The sequence below is a fragment of the Aethalodelphis obliquidens genome, unplaced genomic scaffold (genome assembly GCF_003676395.1).
Source record: "Aethalodelphis obliquidens isolate GAN/ISIS:26980383/991018 unplaced genomic scaffold, ASM367639v1 scaffold7, whole genome shotgun sequence".
In the NCBI taxonomy this organism is placed as follows: domain Eukaryota; kingdom Metazoa; phylum Chordata; class Mammalia; order Artiodactyla; family Delphinidae; genus Aethalodelphis; species Aethalodelphis obliquidens.
In genome coordinates this window covers 29,430,012-29,445,354 of record NW_020837951.1, presented here as the reverse complement: position 1 = coordinate 29,445,354, position 15,343 = coordinate 29,430,012, and positions in this window count along the sequence as shown.

Here is a 15,343-nt window from a genome sequence, read left to right as displayed (position 1 = left end):
ATTTTGAAAAAATAAAGTTGTTAAACCTTTAGCCAGACTCATCAAGAAAAAGGGGAGAGGGCCCAATCAATAAAATCAGAAATGAAAAAGGAGAAATTACAACTGACACAACAGAAATACAAAGGACCATAAAAGACTACTGTGAGCAACAATATGCCCATAAGATGCACAACCTAGAAGAAACGGGAAAGAATAAGAAAATATGAACAGAAAAATAACCAGTATTGAAATTGAATCAGTAATTTAAAATCTCCCAACTAACAAAAGCTCAGGACTAGATAGCTTCACAGGCAAATTCTACCAAACATCTAAAGAGAGTTAATGCCTATCCTTCTGAAACTATTCCAAAAAATTGCAGAGGAAGGAATCCTTCCAATCTCATCCTATGAGGCCACCATCATCCTTATACCAAACCAGACAAAGATATCACAAAGAAAGAAAATTACAGGCCAATATCACTGATGAACGTAGATGCAAAAATCCTCAACAAAATACTAGCAAACCAAATTCAACAATATATTAAGAGGATCATATGCCATGATCAAGTGGAATTTATCCCAAGGATACAAGGATTTTTCATTACCTATAAATCTCTCTCACTCTCTCTCTATATATGATATACCATATTAACGAATTAAAGTATAAAAAACATATGATCATCTCAATAGATGCAGAAATAACTTTTCATAAAATTCAACATCCATTTATGATAAAACTCTCCAGAAAGTAGCCACAGAGGAAACATACTTCAATACAATAAGGGCCATATATGACAAACTTACAGCTAACATCATATACATTGGTTAAAAAGCTGAAAGTATTCCCTTTAATATCAGGAACAAGACAGGGATTCCCACTCTTACCACTTGTATTCAATATAGTTTTGGAAGTCCTAGCCACAGCAATCAGAGAAGAGAAAGAAATAAAAGGAATCCAAATTGGAAAGGAAGAAGTAAAACTGTCACTGTTTGCAGATGACATGATACTATAAAATCCTAAAGATACCACCAGAAAACTATTAGAGATCATCAATGAATTCAGTAAAGTTGCAGGACACAAAATTAATATACAGAAATCTGCTGCATTTCTATACACTAGCAATGAAATATCAGAAAGAGAAATTAAGGAAACCATCCCATTTATCATCACACCAAATACTTAGGAATAAACAATTCTAAGGAGGCAAAAGACCTGTTCTCCAAAAACTATAAGATGCTGATGAAAAACACTGAAGACCACAGAAACAAATGGAAAGATATACCATGTTCTTGCATTTGAAGAATCAATATTGTTAAAATGACCATACTACCCAAGGCAATCTACAGATTGAATGCAATCCCTACCAAATTACCACTGGCATTTTTCATAGAACTAGAACAAATAATTTTAAAACTTGCACAGAAACACAAAAGGCCCCAAATAGGCAAAACAATCGTGAGAAAGAAGAATGGAGCTGGAGGAATCAGGCTCCCTGACCTCAGACTATATTACAAAGTTACAGTAATCAAAACAGTATGGTAGTGGGACAAAAACAGACACATAGATCAATAGAACAGAACAAAAAGCCCAAAAATAAACCCACACACTCATGGTCAATTAATCTATGACGAAGGTGGCAAGAATACACAATGGAGAAAAGACAGGCTCTTCAATAAATGGTGCTGGGAAAACTGGACAGCTACATGTAAAAGAACGAAATTAGAACATTCTCTAACACCACACACAAAAATAAACTCAAATCAAATAAAGACCTAAATGTAACACTGGATACTAGAAAACCCCTAGAGGAAAACATAGGCAGAACACTCTTTGACATAAATTGCAGAAATATATTTTTGGAGCCATCTTCTAGAGTAATGGGAACAAAAGCAAAAATAAAGAAATGGTGGGTTTCCCTGGTGGCATAGTGGTTGAGAGTCTGCCTGCCAGTGCAGGGGACACGGGTTTGAGCCCTGGTCTGGGAAGATCCCACATGCCGCGGAGCAACTAGGCCCGTGAGCCACAACTACTGAGCCTTTGCATCTGGAGCCTGTGCTCCGCAACAAGAGAGACAGTGACAGTGAGAGGCCCGCGCACCGCGATGAAAAGTGGCCCCCGCTTGCCGCAACTAGAGAAAGCCTGTGCACAGAAAAGAAGACCCAACACAGCCAAAAATAAATTAATAAATTAATAAATTTTTAAAAATCAGATTTATATTAAAAGAAAGAAAGAAAGAAAGAAATGGGACTCAGTTAAACTTAAAAGCTTTTGCACAGCAAAAGAAACCATAAACAAAACAAAAAGACAAACTACAAAATGGGAGAAAATATTTGCAAATGATGTGACTGGCAACGGTCAATTTTCAAAATATACAAACAGCTCATACAGCTCAATATCAAAAAACAAACAACCGTATCAAAAAGTGGGCATAAGACCTAAATAGACATTTCTCTGAAGAAGACATACTGATTGCCAACAGGCACATGAAAAGATGCTCAATATTAAGTCTCACCACACACAGGTCAGAATAGCCATCATTAAAAAGTCTACAAATAATAAATGCTAGACAGGTTGTGGAGAAAAGGGAACCCTCCTACACTATTGGTGGGAATGTAAATTGGTGCAGCCACTATGGAGAAGAGTATGGAGGTTCCTTAAAAACCTAAAAACAGAGTTACCATATGATCCAGCAATCCCACTCCTGGGCATACATCACGAAAAGATGAAAACTCTAATTTAAAAAGATACGTGCACCCCATTGTTCATAGTAGCACTATTTACTATGTCCAAGACAAGGAAGCAACCTAAATGTCCACTGACAGATGAATGGATAAAGAATATGTGGTGTATGTACAATGGAATATCACTTGGCCATAATAAAAGAATGAAATAATGTCATTTGCAGCAACATGGATGGACCTAGAGATTATCATACTAAGTGAAGTACATCAGACAGAGAAAGAAAAATATCAAATAATATCTCATATATGGAATCTAAAAAAAATGATACAAATGAAATAATTTATAAAACAGAAATAGACTCACAGATATTGAAAACAAATTTACAGTTACCAAAGGAGAAAGGTGGGGAGGGATAAATTAGGAGTTTGGGATTAACAGATACACACTTCAATGTATAAAACAGATCAACAACAAGGACCTACTGTATAACAGAAGGAACTATGTAACTACTTTGTTGTACATCTCAAACTAACACAACACCGTAAGTTAACTATACTTCAATTTAAAAAAGACTAAATAAAAAAATATCAATTGCCCAGAGTTAGGCAATACTTTTCCTACTTTAATGTGAAGTCTGGCAAAAATTACATGGCAAGAGTCATGGATATATAATAGTAATACAGGGAGGACATAAAATCAGAAAATATTTTCATTTTATTCATTATGACAGGAATGTACTAATATCTCATTTTACGGTACATTTTATTTATAATTATTAATGTTGATCATCATTTCAGCTGTTTGACATCTGTATATCTTCTTTTGGGAAGTGACTATAAAGTCTTTTTCCCTTTTTCCAATTATATTGTCTCTCGTTTATTCACTGACTTAAGAACATGATACATTCCTGATATGAGTCTTTGTCAATTAAATATTTCAAAGATTTTCTCCCACTATGTAGTTTGGATATTTGCTCTCTTAATGATATGTTTTGATTTTCTTAACTTTAACATGGTCCAAATTATTCATATTTTCTTCTTTTTGAAATATTTTTTATCTTGAAGAGATTTTTTCCTACTCTTAGTCAAAAATGTGTTTTTGCTATAGTTTTCACATGTAAATATGCAATCCACTTGGAATTGATTTTTGTATATGATGTTAGATGTTCAGATGCATTATTTTCCAGTATGAATTCCAAAGTGAACTAGCACTACTTCAGAACAAGTTGTTTTATTTCCCATTGAATTGCATTGGCAACTGTGTCAAAAATTAAGGATCAATATAATAGTAGGTATATTTCTGGATTCTTTAGTTTATACCATTTCTCCATTTGTCTACACTTACACAAAAATCACACTGTCCTAATGTTGGTTGCTGGATAATGTCTTGATATCTGTTGATATAAATCCTACAGCTCTTTTTTCCTTATGGTTACCTTGGCTCTTCATGGCATTTTAATAGAAAGTTTAGAATCAGTTGGCCAATATCAACAAAACCTGTGACATATGATTGGAATTACACTGAAAGTATAAATCAACTTGGAGGAAACAGATATCTTTACAATATTAAATTTTCCAATCATAACTAGATCTAAGAAATCTATAACTAAATTATGAAAATTCATAAATAATTTATCAATGGTATTGAATACAAAATCTTAAATAAAATCAACTATATTTGCCTATATCAGAAAAATTAAATATGTATTTTATAGCAATTATTATGATTTGAAGTTTTTTATTTTGATGTTTCATATTACCAAGCATCTCAAAACTTTCTCAATTACTTAGTTTGCATTGCAAGCATTTATTTTCATTTAACTTTGTATGATATTCCTAAAATTTACATATGATAAAAATCAAATTATGGAGCAATGGATACTCAGAATAAAGAGCATTTTTCCCAAACTTTTGGAAAGATCACAATGCTGAATATTTTTAAATTTTTCTGATTTTCTTATCTCTGAATTTTTTTTCAGTAAATCACTAAATATAAAATCCCTTGAATACATTAGAGTACATTATTCCATGGCTTTCTATATACATATCTAATGACATATTCTACCACAATTTTCTTTTTGACACCAAATAATTCAAGTCTGAATTGTTCTGCAAGTCACATATACATGCACACAGGCAAACAAACACAATAGAATATTTAACGTACCTTAATGAATTGACATCATATTGACATACATCAATGAAATTGGTATTTTTCTCTCTCTGTGTACACACACACACACACACACACATACCAATAAAAAGGGTTCAAAACATCTCTGTTATCTACCATGTCTGGCCTTGAAGGATTTAACATTCTGTTGTTTTTGTTTATAATCTCAGTGCCGGTTACACAGGTGTATTTGCTAGGGTTTCTGTAACCACAGATTAGGTGAATTTAACAATGGACAATTTTTTTCTTACATTCTGGAGGCTAGAAGTTCAAGATCAAGGTGTCAGCAGTGTTGGTTTTGTGTGAGGCCTCTCTCTTTGGCTCGCAGATGACCATCTTTCCCTCCCTGTGGCTTTATATGGTTTTCACTCTGTACTTGTCTGTGTCCTCCTTTTATGAGAATACCCGTGATACATGATTAGCATCCACCCTAATTACCTCATTTTAACTTAATTACTTCTTTAAAGATCATATCTCCAAAAATAGTCGCATTCTGAGGTACTGGCATTAGGACTTCATCACATGAATTTGTGAGGAACACAATTTGGCCCTCAACAACAGATATTTTCAGCTTGTGAAGTTAATTGGTCTGTATATATACCATGTGGATAAATACATGCACGCACAGTAAACAAGTTTCAAATAAGAGTTCTCTCATCTGCTCTCTACTGACCCCGCTCCTTAAACTCTATTTGAACCTTTTCTTTACCCTGGGCCAGGCCTGCTCAATTTGAATGCTAATCTCAGCAGTTTCACCCTTTGGATTCATCTCCATATTCTGGAAGAAAGATCTTCTTTTAAAGATTATTTTTATTTTATTCCTGATATTCTGACAGCTTAGGCTGTGCTGCCCCATAACTCTCAAATTTAGTGGTTCCCACTAGTCATTTTGATCTCATAAACAAACTGCAGCCTTTGTAGCCCTCTCCTAGTCTCACAGGCTTCCTTTGTCTCCTAGTGGTGGCTTCCACTATCCTTCCAGGCAAATACTTATTACTATTTCTGTCTTTTTTCCTCCTTTCACTATTTCAGCACAGCCAGTGTGTGCTCACAGGTGTTGCAGATTCTGTAGGTAATGAATGTTCTTGATACTTTGTTCTCTAGTTTACTAGAAGTCATTGTTTGTGTTTATTCTGTTCTTTTTGCTATACCAGCTGCTATTCCTATTTTTAGAGAGGATTGGGAATGCTTCTAAATACTAAATCATGGACAAGATCCTATCCCAGCAGCAAAGCCTTACTTTCATATGTTTCCATGTTTTAATTTTTAAAAATGGGATTATATTAATGTGAGAACAGCAAAATAAATGAAGGTGAACACTGAATGCTTAAAATATATACATATATAAAACAATCTAACAAGATTATATTCATAACTCTGTGGTTGTGCATGGTTACAGTGCCTCCAACTGCCTACTTGTTGGGTTTCTAGACATACGGACTGATAATATCAATATAAAATTTTAAAAGCTACCAGTTATTACTAGAGAGTTTTTAGTAGCATGCATTTACAGAGTTCAGTGGACTTTAGAGATGCAATACATTTAATTTGCATCAAATATTAGACCATATTTAACCTAAAGTTATAATTTGAAAAAGGCAAACAAAAATTAAGCTTATGCATAGATTCCAAAAAATGTACAAGAAATATGTTATTATATATATTTTATACTATATAAGACATACATATTGTATATATCATTATACAATACCTGTATTTTAAAAATATAGGTATTTACTTTCAATATATATGCTCATAATATCTTCCTAACCAAATAAGGGAGATTTAAATGAAATGTATGTTTCATTTGAACCCCATTTTCTTTTTTGTTATATAATCATTAATATTTATTATGTATATCCTCCCATTTTTAAGTGACATGAATATCAATTTATTACATACGTAGGAATAGTCTGTTCATTCTTGTGAACATGGCCTCTCTTCTTTAATAATATCTTAAGTACTTTTTTATATTAGCACATAGGTCATTCTTCCATCATATGTGTAACAGTCCACTAAATTGGGTCCTCATAACTTATTTATGCCAGCCCTATTGAAGCCTTATCCATTGTTTAAAGTAATTTGCTATTACAAACAATGCTGCAACAAACCTTCATTATGCAAAAAGCATAGTTTGATAGCTTAAAAAAATTCTCACACAATTCAAATGCTTAGACAGTTTTATATTCTCAAAAGAAAAAAAATTCGTAAACTCTGTGAAACAGGTATCAAGAGCTAACAAGACAGATAAACCAGGAAGAAAAAATAATAAAAGAAAATAAAGAAAAACTCCATTTAAGAATTCAAGACTGGAAGTGTACCTGCTAAATATCCCTGGGGGAACTTAAAAGACTAACACTGTAGAACCACTGCATCAGACACAGCAACCGATTTCCATATTAAATAGTTAAGATATTTAAGTAGCAAGTAAAAACCTAAACAAAAAAATAGTCTATAAAAATAAGCCTTAACTAAATAACTCGGAAGGTTTTACTGTAAAAATTTTGAAATATATAATTAAAATCAATTCAGTATTTCAAATATTAATAGGTAACAGTATAATTCAAGAAAAACCAATACACAATGGAAATAAGGCCATTTTGATAAAATATCTAAGGCATACTGAACATCAATTGAACATAAATCTTTAAACAGTAAGAACACAAAATATACGTAGTGAATATTTAGGGAACAAAGGGAAAACTGACAGGAATACAATGGTGCCATTCTTTAACAATATGACTTCCATCAGAACAAATGAAGGAGTAAATAAAAATAATATCTAGAACAGATGTGATAAATCCCCATGAACTCTGGGACTAAACAGGTAAAGTAGATGTGTGAAATGATCTTGCATAAAGAAATAGAAACTACAAGGGCTGTGATGAAGATGGAATGATGCCTTCAAATGGTATGCAAATTTTTAAAAAATTAGAAGGAAACCTTGTACTGCAAAGACAAAATGCTTCTGTCCAGGTGGTTATTTAAGTCACATAAGCTTATAACGTTTCTAGGCTCCCTCTGAAGTAAAATTCACTAAACCCATAAAGGTATATAGATAACTGCTCACATCTATGGTCATAATATAAAGCTGGCAATTCATATTATACATGCACATGTAACTGACAGAAGCGAAAAAACATCACTATGCTAAATAACACTTCAGCCAAATAAGAGCTTAGAAACTGCAATTTCAGCATATCTTCATTTTTTTCCCTCTTTAGAATTAGTAGGAAATATGTGACTGCTGGGAAGAAAGAGGTGCAATGACAGATGTAAACAACTAGGGCCAATTTTTTTCTCAGAAGAAGCGTAAGCCCTTGAATTACATGATTAGGGGTGCACAATATGACACTCAGGCATATCCACCTCCCTGAAGTTAAAATGCACCCCCTCTGGGAGATGCAAATACATAAGCAACTTATTTAAAATATCACAGTAGAAGAGCAGAGCTCAGGTTCTTCACAGGGGTTACCCTTAAGTACTTCCTTTCACGCCATCCTCCCTCTCTTCTTATGGCCTCAGACTATTAATCCCTTAAACCTAATATTTGAGTTTCAGAAGAGCGGGGTGAAACACAACAATTTTCTGAAAAGATGAGATTATAGTGAAGAGGAATTCATCACCATTCATTAAAACAGATAAGAGTTATTAAAAGGAATACCAGGACTTTCCTGGTGGTACAGTGGTTAAGAATCACCTGCCAATGCACGGGACATGGGTTGGGGCCCTGGTCCGGGAAGATCCCACATGCCGTGGAGCAACTAAGCCTGTGTGCCACAACTACTGAGCCTGCACTCTAGAGCCCATGAGCTACAACTACTGAGCCCATGCAACACAACTACTGAAGCCTGTGCTCCTAGAGCCGGTGCTCCACAAAAAAGAGAAGCCACCATAATGAGAAGCCCGCGCACTGCAACGAAGAGAAGCTCCCGCTCACAACTAGAGAAAGCCCCCGTGCAGCAATGAAGACCCAATCCAGACAAAAATAAATTTTTAAAAAAGGAATACCTATTATAGAACATTAATAAAATATATACTAAATGAAACACTCAGAGTAATAATTTTAGCATCTATCCCTGATTTTATGTGTGTATTCATAATAACTGCATAAATATAATTGTACATAGTAAAAATAAGTCTACACAGCACTAGAGAAACTTACATTAAGTTTAGGAAAAATTTTACCCCTCCACATACTATAATTTAACGTTGATCATTATTCAATAAATAATTATAGACATTGGTAGTTCTAGCTAATGTACTCCTTATATTAAAAGTATGAATTTATGACTAAAGATAAATTACAAGTTTTGCATATAACATGATTACCTAGGAAATGTAAGAAAATCAGCTGGGAAAAAAGTCATCTAGGGTGTGAGAGATCATTTAATTACTTAATAATATAGAAAAACTTATAAACTTCTTATATATTTGCAGTGCCCCCTAAGAGACTGAAATAGAAAAATAAGACTCCATTCATAATGACAAGAAAAATATAAAATATCTATGCATACATTACACTATAGTTATTGATATATTATGACGTAGTGAAGAGAATAAAAAAATTGAATAAAGAAGCCTGTTCTTGATTAAGGATAAATATAATAAAATATCAATTAAAATTATACATATAATATAAACACATAAAAAATGTGATTCCAAGAGAAATTAAGAAAACAACTTTGGAACTTGATGATATTAAGAAGATACATAAAAAAATGTCAAAACATTTTTTAAAAGGTATTGAGGGATAAGGTTCATACTGCTAAACAGTTAAATACAACACAGATTTCTAATAGTTCAAAATGTGAAACCTGGACTACACTGGTCAGATAGAGAATAGAACTGAAACAGAAAATTATGCATATATGTGTGTATGTGCCTGTATTAGAGAGTGCGTTTTTTATTTGCTTGTGTGTGTAGGTTTTCTAAAACATTATGTTATATAGTAAGTAAATATGCAATTATGAAAACAGAGCCAAATTGTGTTTGAATGATTTGTTATCTCTTTGGAAAATGATGTTAGATTGTGTCTGATAAAATCAGAAAAAAATATGTAAAAGAGAAAACTGGTGTTTAGATTATAAGTGATATTTTTGCTCTTACATGATGAAGACAACAAAGGTGTAGTAAGATTAGATTTGTTGAGGAAAAATAAGTAAAGAATTATTTGTTCTTAGGTTTGCCTCCATGAGATCAGGGACATGAACAAACCCATTACTTTAAAAATTGCAATAAATGTTCCTCTATGTCTCTTAAGCATGTGCAAGGTATAATGCTTTTTCATTTTAGCTACATGTTGCTAGATGGGATTACACAACATGCTATTCCCAGTCCCCAGTGGTGCCACCCAAGCCTGTTAGGCTTTGCAGTTTCTGTACCCTATCCATTACTGTGTAAAGGGAAGTAAGTTGTTTTCTCTGACATCCCTTGGAACCAGGTGGGCAGGCAGTCTGGCAAAAGAAGAGCAGTGACTGACATTATCCATAATTCAACATGCTGACAAGGGTTGGTTGATCAATAAAAGCAGCCTTTTGACACAGATGACAATTTATTCTTCACTGATTGTCAGGTGATGAGTGATATCCTGCATCTACCATTTTTGCTTCTTATGCATCATCCTGTGGCTCCATTTCTGGTCTTGACTGATTCTTGACTCTGATTGTAGGTTTCTTGCCTTATTCAAAGTGGGGAGGACAGCGCTTTTATTCTCACGTTATCCACACATTAACACTTGAAGTTTGATTCATATCACCAGACTCAATTTGTTTTTCAAAGATTTTCCAGAATTTGCTTGCTTGTGATGAAATCTACTGATTACAAAAATAGATTCATCTAGCTGGTTCTTGCCTCTAGCATTAGGGAAATACCTTCAAATGCACTGCAGTTAACGTTGTAATTGTTCCTTGGAGTCCTCAAATTTTATTTCAGGTGTGTTCACTATACATATTTCCTTCTCTGCTTTGCCTTTTCTTTGAATTATATTCTAAATGTCTCATGGCGCCTGTGAGGAGTACTCTGTCACTCTCTCTATGCAGAGAGAGAGAGATACTTTGCCTATGCAGGTGCCTCCAGATAGCCACCCTCTGGGACTGAAATGTCTTCCCCAAACTGACATCTGAGTTATAAGGGTGATAGATTAGTGTGATAGATTAGTGTGATAGATTAACTGTCCTCCCTGATGACTGCTACCTTTAGTACTCAATGACATACACAAGCACAGGTGCAGAATCATTTGTTCGACAATATCTCCATTCTCTTCTTGCAAACCTTTTTTCCCCCACGGTACATGAGTTTCTCAGGGGTCAAATCTTATTACGTACACAACTTTGTCAGAATTACCTCTCTTTGCAGAGGACTGAGGCTTTGCTATGAAACCATGCTTAGCAATGTCGTCATCTTTTTCAGTTCTCTCCAAGGATGATCTAGTGAGCCCATGTGGAAACAAACCCACATCAGGATCTCTGCATTAGCTACTTAAATATACTCAGGTATATCTGACAGGATTTACATGGAAATTGGGACTTCTCCTATACTTATCTTCTTAAAATAATATTTTCTATATACGAGACAATTAATAGATAGTTGCTGCAGGGAAGTAAAATACTTGTAACAAAAATAAGTCATGCAACCACGTATTATTTACATAGAGTTGCAGGTTAATGAATACATGGAATCCTATATATTGTTATACATTTTAAAATTAGTATTATATCATGCCAGCTACTCTATATTAATATTATTGTGTATTAGTAATAGTACTCTTATTAAAAATAACTATAAAAGTAATCATAGCTAATGTTTGATGTACATTTATTATATGCCAGACTCTATCCCAACTACTTTATATACAAAACCTCATTCATTTGCCTCAACATCCTTATGAGTCATATACTATTATATACCATCTTACAGATATATATGGTTAGAATTTGGGATTTTCTAGGTATTGCACAATAGTTTTCAGATGGCAAGTGTCCATTCATAAAATAAAATATAGAAATGTTCAATAAAATATGACATCCAGGTCTATTAATGATTAAAATGGAAATTTAAATAAGAATAACCTATCTTTGATTTATCCACAATACTTGCAAATTAAAAATCTGAACTTTTTCATACTGGTTGAGTGTGGGATCAGAGTTATCCTCACATAATGTAGTTAGACATGTAAATAATGACAGCAATTAGGGCTGTAAATCAAGACTTAATTTGTAGTATTTTATTCCTATTGTCCAAATATTATACAATAGAACATATATTGAATCACTCTTCATAATGTGCTAAAGTTAGAACTAAGTTAAATGTTCACAATTGCATAATGTTTACATAAATTATATTCCATTCATATGATTGAATATAAGTAAAACCATTCATAATTGTCATGAATATTTTTTATCGTGTTGATGGACAGAAAATCGTGATGCATGCAAAAAGCAGGATTAAAAAAACAGGGTTTGATATTATTTATGTTTAAAATAAGTATATATGTATTCCAAGAACTCTGGAAAACATATTCACCAGAAATAAAACAGCAATGTCTGTTGGTAGTGGTGGCATTCTCATTCAATTCTACATTTGTGTACTTTTGTATCTAACTTGGAAACAAGAGAATGAAATGTTAGTAAAGAGAGGAAAATATATTTAATTCTCTAAGAAACGTCATTTCTGCTTCCCAAAATTTTATATTCAATGATTTCATCTAATGTTCCTGCATTTTAAATTTAAGAAAAATATTGTAAATGATTGGGAAATTTTAAGTGGAGGTTTGATATATTTAAACTTATTCTTTATTTAAATTTATTTCAGGAAATAATTTTAAATCAATTTAAATTTATTCTTTAAAAATGGAGAAACAGTTTATCCCAGTACTTTCACAGATACTACTTCCATCATTATTTAATGATACCTCTTTGATCATATATTACATATTTTATGTTCTCCTTATGGGTTGTATTCTGTATTCCATTGAATTACCTATTATACAGGCTCAGCTCTACACTGTTTTCATTAATTCCTTGAATGACAATTTCAAGAGGTTTCTAGCTGGTAAAATGTCATGTTCCCATACTCATTAAATTTTTATTTCTAATTCTGATAATCTTATCTTATGCTTTAATTACAGGAAATAATTCATTACACCCACCAAGTAACTAGACATTTACAAAGCATATTCCTATATACTATCCCACAAACTCTTATAAAACTACTGTCAATGAAATGCTATTATGTTTTTTTTTTAGCAGATGACAAACTGAAGATCAGAGAGGTTATCACCACCTGAGGAAATTATTACATTCTAAACATGGATTTATATCTAATTTCTGTATTTCATTGAATTTAACATGCCATTAATTAAAATAGTTACCAATATTTCATACATCAAAAGTAAAAGTACTGTTAATTAAACTGTGAAAGAAAGTACCCATGTCACTTCAACTTTCTATTTTATTCCTATTGTAAAAACACTCTGTGTATTCTTGTTTTTTTTTTTTTTTTTTTTTTTTTTTTTGCCGTGCATGGGCCTCTCCCGTTGTGGAGCACAGGCTCCGGACGTGCAGGCTCAGCGGCCATGGCTCATGGGCCTAGCCGCTCCACGGCACGTGGGATCTTCCCGGACCGGGGCACGAACCCGTGTCCTCTGCATCGGCAGGCAGACTCTCAACCACTGTGCCACCAGGGAAGCCCCTCTGTGTATTCTTTTACACACTGATTTTTATCATTTATTGTGCTGCTCTAGTTTTGCTTTGCTAAATGCAAATTACTTTGTTTAAATGCTGAATGTTTATAATGTTTTTGAAGATATTTTATTTATTTATTTTAAAATTTTATTTATTTTTGGCTGTGTTGGGTCTTCATTGCTGCACACAGGCTTTCTCTAGTTGTGGCGAGCCGGGGCTACTCTTCGCTGCGGTGCGCAGGCTTTTCATTGCGGTGGCTTCTCTTTGTTCCGGAGCACCGGCTCTAGGCACGGGGGCTTCAGTAGTTGAGGCTCGCAGGCTCTAGAGTGCAGGCTCAGTAGTTGTGACACACAGGCTTAGTTGCTACTGGGCATGTGGGATCTTCCCAGACCAGGGATCGAACCTGTGTCCCCTGCATTGGCAGGCAGATTCTTAACCACTGGGCCACCAGGGAAGTCCCTTGAAGATATTTTAAACAACAATGAATCTCTCTCGCCCTCTCCTGTATCTATGCATATATATATATACACACACACACATATTTTATATATATGTAGAGAGAGAGATACTTATTTACATGTTGAGACATATATATCTCAACATATAAATAGTTTAAATGATAGCACCAACTTTGACCACATGCATAGGAAATGAAAAGAACATCATATTGCTGATTGACAAACCATGAGTTTAAGCTGGTATTGATTATAAGACAAATCTCAAGTTGGGATAATAAAATGTGGAAAAAAATGTTCATCTTTGAAAAAATGAGATAAAGTGTTTTTATGCTTTCATCTCCAGGTCAAAGACATTTACCCCATATCTCCTCCCTCTATATATAGCTGATTCACTTTGTTATAAAGCAGAAACTAACAAACCATTGTAAAGCAATTACACTCCAATAAAGATGTTAAAAAGAAAAAATTAAGTCCAGAAAACTCTTAAAAAACAAAAAAAGACATTACCATCTATCTAGTATCATCAACTTCCTCATGAAAGAATTTGAAAAAAAGATAAAAGGCATAGCAACATAAGATCCCCTTAGTACCTCTGGCTTTCATTCTTCTATCGCATTAACAAATATTTAAGTATCTAACATTTGCCAAGACTCTACAATGGATTCCTAGTTCCCAGAAAATTTTTTCTGAAAAGGCACAGGTGTCATGCCATATCCTTTTTCAAAAACAGTATATGAATCCTGAAACCTACATAAAAAGTCATTTTTTAAATCTGTCACTTATTTCCATAATATTATGTAACTGAATGTTTCAGTTTAATCTCAAGCTATTTTTCTGTCTAATTTCTATACTGTAGCTAATTCAATTCAGTTCTCCGGAGCATGTTTTCTTGTTGTGAAAATGGGTACAATTACTTCCAAATTCTTTACACGTGGAAGCTGAAACCACAAGTCTCAAACAGTTTTGAATGACAAAGTAGAATATTCCTGATAAAAATTTCAGTGAATATAAGGCAAGAATCAAAACTGTCCATTAAAGATGGCTTTACTTCTATTCACATAAAAGCCACACAAATAGGAAAAACAACCTGAAACTAAATAAAGTACTGATAGTGGTGATATCCTTGTTTCGTTTTTCTTTCATGTGCATTTTTTTTACAATAAACATGTATCAAACAAAATCAGAAAAATGCACATTCAAATGTTTCAGTATAATAATTTTGAGTAAAACAAGAGAAAAAGTAAAATATGCCATAGGAAAGTGGGATAAAGCTTTCATTACACTGCATACTGAAAATATATTCTCACTTTTACAAAATCTTGAAGGTAAGAACACAGGTAATAAGAAGGTTTCATAGTGTACCACTGG